General features: G+C 32.6%; 1 protein-coding gene across 1 annotated transcript in view; it reads left to right on the top strand.

Moving 5' to 3' along the window:
- LOC117107996 (alpha-1,3-mannosyl-glycoprotein 2-beta-N-acetylglucosaminyltransferase-like) overlaps window positions 1–7095 on the top strand; it is a 54849-nt gene that overhangs the window by 42274 nt on the left and 5480 nt on the right. The window lies entirely within an intron of this gene.

Raw genomic sequence — 7095 nt, forward strand, 5'->3', positions numbered from 1 at the left:
GTCTCTTATACACATCTTGGGGTTAAAAAGAGAGTACTGAAGTCAATCGATTTGTCAATCTAGCCATACTTCATTAAAATAACTGATTATCATTAAAGAAGATTTTACAAAGTAGAATATTTTCAATACTAGGCATATTTGGAAGCAGAAGTGAAATAGGCTGTAACAAGAATGTTATATAAAACTCCTGAAAAAAAGTTTAATGAGCAGAATGCATATTCAAGCAGAACATTCATCTGATGTAGCTTTCTTGTAAATTATTGCAGGCATTTTGATGGTGCAGGATTTTAAATGTACCTTATAAACAAAACTCAATAAGCTACTTTTTTTTTCTAAACATACTCATTATTTCAAATTATTATCTTCTAATGTTTAGGTTTTTATTATTCTCCTTTTATGTAGGTTACTACTATATATAATCATTGTTTATTATTTGCCTTCTGTAACAATAACAAAGCTAAATGTTGAGTTACATTGCATGCAGCACGAATAATAGATGTGTCAATCGTAATTTGCCTCAAGGAGAAAGTTAACATTTAGTAGAACAGTAGTGGCATTCTAATTTCTAGACTCGGTATTGTTAAGGCAGATTATATAGCTTGAGGCTCTGTGTAATATTGTTGGTTCATCTCAAACTTCTCATTGTTGTGTAGTGTTCAATCCTTGTTAACATCTTTATTTTCACTGTCAGTATCTTCTTGATGTATGTACCCTTTAATTATAACTAATATCGCAGCAAATTACATGTTTCACAAAAAAGTAGTGCTCAGCAATCCATGATCAATATAGATTTTTCTTATATTAGTAGTTTAATATAATTTAAAATTACAAAGTTAAAAAAAAAAAAATACCATTTGATATTGCAAATCAATACACTTATCATTACCAAGCCACTACCTGGCCTCATACATAGGGCTGGAGCTTATCTCCAGTTTGAAGCAGATAAGAGTGGATAACATTAATTACGGTGGTACCCAGTGTTATATCTACCATAGGTAAACTGAAGCAATGTAGATAATGTGCCTTGGTGAAGGACAAAAGCGAAATGCACAGTGAGGGATTGAACCCCTCACCTCAAGGTTATGACACTAAACAATTCCCACTGTGCAAATTGCTTCTACAAAATCGACACACTGATGCATAAACCCCAATAGTGTCCTCCATCTGAATAAAAAAGCAGATTACAGTCAAACTTAGCTGTACTAGATGACATGTGCATTGTAATTATGATGTATTTGTTTTGTATAGTTTTTATGGTAAAGTCATTGTAATAGTAAATTTGAACAAGTGTGTGGGTGTAGAGGGAGTAATTCTATTGCATGGACACTTCAGGTTCATTAATGTGGATTTCTGTCATAAACGTAATTAGGCAGCTTAAGTAGCATTGTTATAGTTGGGTCTCATTTTAGCCTTGTTCTGAACACTACTTCTTCCTTAATAAGTGTTTCCAAAGTTAGATATGGCTCTGGTGTGTCTCCGAATTGTTTTTTGAATCGGACTAAACCAAACCATTTGCCTAGAGTGGCCTCCAAAACATTGGGTAAAATGCTATATAATGTTAAATTGAGTTTTCCCCAGGCCCCTGAAGTCATCGCGCTGCTGTGACACTTGGCAATTGACCGTGACACTTGGGAAATCATGCATGAAAAGTTAGCCTATGAATGTTTAGGTAGCTAGGTTAGGCTAAGGCATAACATTTTTTGAATGATGCCAAAAATTAACGAGAGCTTTTCTTTAATTCTTTTAGACAACTGAGATATACAATGCAAGCTTATGTTTCTCAATTCATGGTCTACCTACTTTAGAATTTTGTAGTAAATCAGTTTCAACCTAGTAATTATTATACCTCCATGCTTTGATTACCTCTGTTTTTTGGCTGCCTGAGCCAATGCTTTGTTCATTGTTCTTTTTTATCTATAAATTCTAATTTTTATCTTTAAATTCTAATTTTTATATTTAAATATATTGTTTTATGTAGTGTCTGCCACATGAACCTAGTTTTCAAATTAAAGATCATTATTATTATTATTTACAAAAATAATTGGTTAATCCCAATAGAGTAATATGCTTTTCTTATCACTTATCTTCATATCTTCATGTATATATTACACATTTTACTGAAATTTTAAAAATATATCTGCATTTGAGTTTAAGATTTTTTTCAAATGCACACTCACAGATATAGGTAGTATATTATGTAAGTCAGGGGAAAGGCAATGCTTGACTATAGCATTATAAATTAACCCTAGGGCCAAGTACATAATTAAACCGTTAAGCTAGAGATTTTGTACTTGTACTCCCTGCCCATACATTACAGTATGTCATTGCTAATAACATTGATATTAATGGTTCTGGTTTTCTCAATTTATTATTAATTGTTGAATATAGATTGCTTGTTTATTAAGGTATAATCGTGGAAGATTGCTTCGAGTTAATTTGGTTTTTCTTGACCTTACTCATGAAGTCACAAGCATTGCTTGCATCTACTGTTTAAATTTGCTTCTATGTGGCGATCAAAAGGGAGCTGTATTAGGTATTGACTGTTAGCTGAAGAACAGAGGAGATGAATTGGTTGGATTTGACAAAGACATTGAGGGATTTAAAGGAAATTATATTGATGACTCAAAAATAAGAAGCAAAGATAATTTTTAAAATTTTATTTATTAAATTTCAAATGGTGTAGGGGTTACTGTTTGTCAAGCAAATACCACAATAGTACAAAATTTGTTCATACATTGTAAATATAATAATATTGCTGCGAAAATTCAAATATACAGAATATAACAACAATAATAATGATGATAGGAAAGACTTGTGCTTGGTGGTTAATATGCTTGCCCTGAAATTCTGGCATCTTTCAAATGCCTGTATTTTTACTCAAACTATACACCATTCTTTACTTGTCTCATATTGAGACTTAGCCATGTTCACATTATTTTTGACCCAGCCAACTTTTCACACTTTAAACAGCAGTAGGATTTATCAAAACTCTGACTAAGCAGTACTAGTATTCACTACATGAAAATGTCTGTTCAAATACATAGCAGGACAGAGTCCAAAATCAAAGTTTTGGGTACAAAATATGCAAAGAAGATTGTGCTTAGATTTTCTGCTCGAGGAAAGCAGCTTGGGTGCTTTTTGGACATGCTTTGCTCACTTTAAACTTATTTTGAAAAGGAGGTGTTATGTTCACAATGCTGTTTTTTTGTCAAGCTGACGAGGTAAAACTTAGTATTAGTTTATAAAGTTTCCACTATATATTGCATCTTATGAGTGATTAGTCACATGCTGTTAGAATGTTGGTTTTTTTTTTAAATCAATTCAATCTTTATTGGTCCAATATATAAAAAAAATACATCACAAAATCTTTGTTTAAAAAAGGTGGAAAAATTTAAATATAATAAAGCCATTCTTTACAACTTTATTATTAAATGAAAAATGTGTGTTCATTGATGGTCAATGTATAGCGCGTACATTTGTATCTATGCAAATTCTAGCTTTTTGCAACGATAGCAACTGAGTAGTATCACGTGGTATCGTGATGTAACACGGTAGTACTCTATATGGTTGAAATGGAAAAGAAAAAGGTGGGAAAAAAGGTACTCATATAAAAGAAAGAAAGTGAAAAAAAAAAAAGAAAGAAAACTGGAGAGTAGAAGACAATTGGAGTTGTTTAGTGTCATAAGTGAGTCATAGATTTAGGTGGATGGGAATTTTATCTCAGTTTTTGGAAAAATTATACCTACACATACTGTACCTATAACAATCATCTGCAAGTTTGACTTTTAATTAGTAAAAAGATTATTTTAGTAAGGAATGACAGGTAGGAATTACCATTTATGTACGTCCTTTTATGTGCGAGAAAGAAAGTTTAAAAGTTCAAATGTTATATAAAGGTGGCCCGAGGCAATTTTTAAAGAATCTGAGTAATGTTGTAATTAATGGTAGCAATTTGTGGCAATTAATTATTCAATTCATCTTCTAAATTAGCCATAGCTTTCTGTGTCAAAGTCTTTGAGTAGGTCAATATTAGATGTACTGTACAGATTCACCAACATACTATATTGCTATTTTGGAGAGATTATTATTTTTGAAGTGAAAAGGTATTTTGGAAGGGGATTGTTACTTTGAATTGGAAGAATTATTTTGGAAGGGATTATTATTTTGGAAAGGAAAATTATGTTGGAGAGGGATATTATTTTGGAAAGAAAAAAATATTTTGGAGAGGGTTATTATTTTGGAAAGGAAGAATTACGTTTGGAGAGGGATTATTGCTTTGGAAAGGATTTTTTTTAAGGGATTATGATTTTGGGAAGTGTTACTTTGAATTTGATTACTATTGTGGAAAAGAGTTATTATATTGTTGAGAGGTGATTAACATTTTGGCAAAGGAGGTTTTTATTTTTGGAGAAGGAGATTATTATTTGGACAAATACATTTAAGGAAAGCTATTATGATACTGATTGTTTCATTGGTTGATTGATTAATTGATTGATTGACTGACTGAAATGGGATTAAGATATGGATTATCTTTATGGGATTATGATAAGGATTATCTTTATGGGATTATGATAAGGGTTTATCTTAATATTATGTTAATGAAAATATCAGAAATGAGGTACATTTTTGGGAAATTATTGGTTGAAGGGTGATACACTTTTAATTTTGGAAAAGGAGAACAGCAATTAAGACAGCGGTCTTCTAACCTTTTGGCTGACGACACTAACAAACATCCGCGCAATTTGCCGCGACCCACATCACCAGTTATTAACTGGTAAACAAAATTGAAATAACATTTTGAAATGATACTTAAAATGCACTCTCCTTTACTCTAAGGTACATTTTAGCATAATTACATTTTTTTCTGTCCCAAATAGTCTAGCGACCTAAATTTTAGCGACCTACTTTTGGGTCATGACCCATAGTCTGAGAACCGCTGAATTAAGACCAGTATTTAGAATGGATTTCATTGTAAAGTGGTTAGTAAGTCCTTACTCAATTTATGTTTTCTATTTCAATGTGTATTCTGCCAAAAGGGATTATTAAATTAGAGTTATTAAATTAGAAGTAATAAGTAACATGGGAAAGTTAGTGGATTAGATTATTGCTATATATCAATTACAGTATGTGGCACTGGTCTGAGCATGAAAGACAGGAAGAAATCATTAATTGGATTTATGGTAGTATAACAAAAAGGGAAAGTATCATACCTAGTGCTCCAAGTTTTTAAAATAATAATATTAGTAATACAGGAATATAATATGCTTTTTGCCAGTGGATAATTAGGGTGTAGAAAAGAGAAATTGATTAGTCTGTATGCTCAAGGATAATTTTCTAATATGGGTTTTAATTTGTCAGTTGACTAAAACCAGGATGCAAATGATTGCGCCTATGCTGCTGTCCCTGATTTCACTTCCATATTTCATTTAAAACAAATTAAGCTTTTAAGCATAGAGCTGTTTGAGCTTGGCTGTCTCCTGTAGCCTTCAGTTTTAATCTGTACTCAGATTTTTTTATTTACCATGATGTCCCAGTTGTGTTAGGCTTGGAGCAATCACGTATGTAGTTCTCATCATTATGAACTCTGTAACTACATTTCTTGGCTGTTATGCGGTTAGATTTTTGAATGTGTTTTTGAGGGTTTTTTTTTTTTTTGTTTTTTTTTTGTATCACTCATTTGGTAATAGATCTGAAGTCATCATTTCCTATTAAAGGTTAACTGCTTAAAGCACATGTTATGGAATGTTTATAGCCTGCTAGTCTGATATATTAAAAATAAGAGTATTACCACTAGGCAGACATCTTGTTCAAATAGTATGAGTACATACTGTGAAACCATTGTTGCTGCGAAGCAGCCAATTCATATTCTTGACAGCAACTTGACCTCTGAAAGGTCATTGTTTTTCAAAAAACGAGTGCCTAAGACTGAAAAGCGGAGTTTCCTTCTTTCGTTCTGCCGGGTAAAATCAATTAATTTAGGCGACGTTTGTAGACTAACCTACTTGTACCAACGTCCGCATGTCGCACTAGCCTTATCCTACTCTAGGCCTAGACTAGCTAGGATGGTATAGGCCTAGCCTTGAAGGGACGAAGGTCCCAATGAAAAACAACGTCGCTCTTTGATAGCTAACATTGTCTAAGATGTGTATAAGAGACTCATTATTAGACCTATAGTTGTTTTTTGAATTGTACTCCACAAATCTCAGCCGATACCTCGCACAACTGGCTAACGTCTCTATCTATTGTCGTGACGTCATGGCTCGCTGGCTCACACTTGTGATATGACTCGCACTTGTGATCAAATAACGCACTGGCTCGCACTTTGGCAACACTCTTTGGCAGTCAACTTGCCCCTAGAAAACCCGCCCTTGGAAACTTGCCCCATAAAAAAATGTACACTTCCTAGACCATGAAGTCTTCAAAATAAAAATTGTAACCTTTGGTAATCAACTACATTTTCAACATACATAGAAATTTTTGAAACTTTATTAAAAAAAACCAAACCATAATTCACCACACTATAGACACTTTTTGACAATAATGAAAAATTACGACTTTGTTACCCAATAATCGCATAAATAATTTTGTTCGAAGAACATTTATATGCAGTTGTACTTCGCAGCACTTCACTTGCAATTTGCAATTTCTAGTTGTACTGTATTGTCTGCTTTGCTTTAGGACTATGTATAGAGCACTTATATGCTAACATTTGAGGGCAGTGTTCAACTACTGTACTGCTTAACCATCAAGAATTATAAGTGGTATTATAACCATTATGTAGGCCTAGTTCTATCCTGTCTCCTGAGACTGATTCTGGTAATGTTATATGATCGCCTCCCTCAGGCAGTGCTTATTGATTTTTGAAAACAAAAGCCAGACAAATGAGATAATGTATGCTTTAGAAAAACTAGTTCAAGGGTACTGTATATACCCTGAAAATGCTAGCAAATATATTATCTGTATAGATGACAACATGGTTATTATATAATATATCATATGTTTTCAAGAAATTGTTTGTTTATGAACGTCAAATAGTAGATTGTGGCCTATATGACTTATATGTGACATATCTTCATCAAAACTATGTGCTTACCT

The sequence above is a fragment of the Anneissia japonica genome, unplaced genomic scaffold, assembly GCF_011630105.1.
Source record: "Anneissia japonica isolate Jap-2015-1 unplaced genomic scaffold, ASM1163010v1 scaffold287960_len3192837_cov198, whole genome shotgun sequence".
NCBI classification, from domain to species: Eukaryota; Metazoa; Echinodermata; class Crinoidea; order Comatulida; family Comatulidae; genus Anneissia; species Anneissia japonica.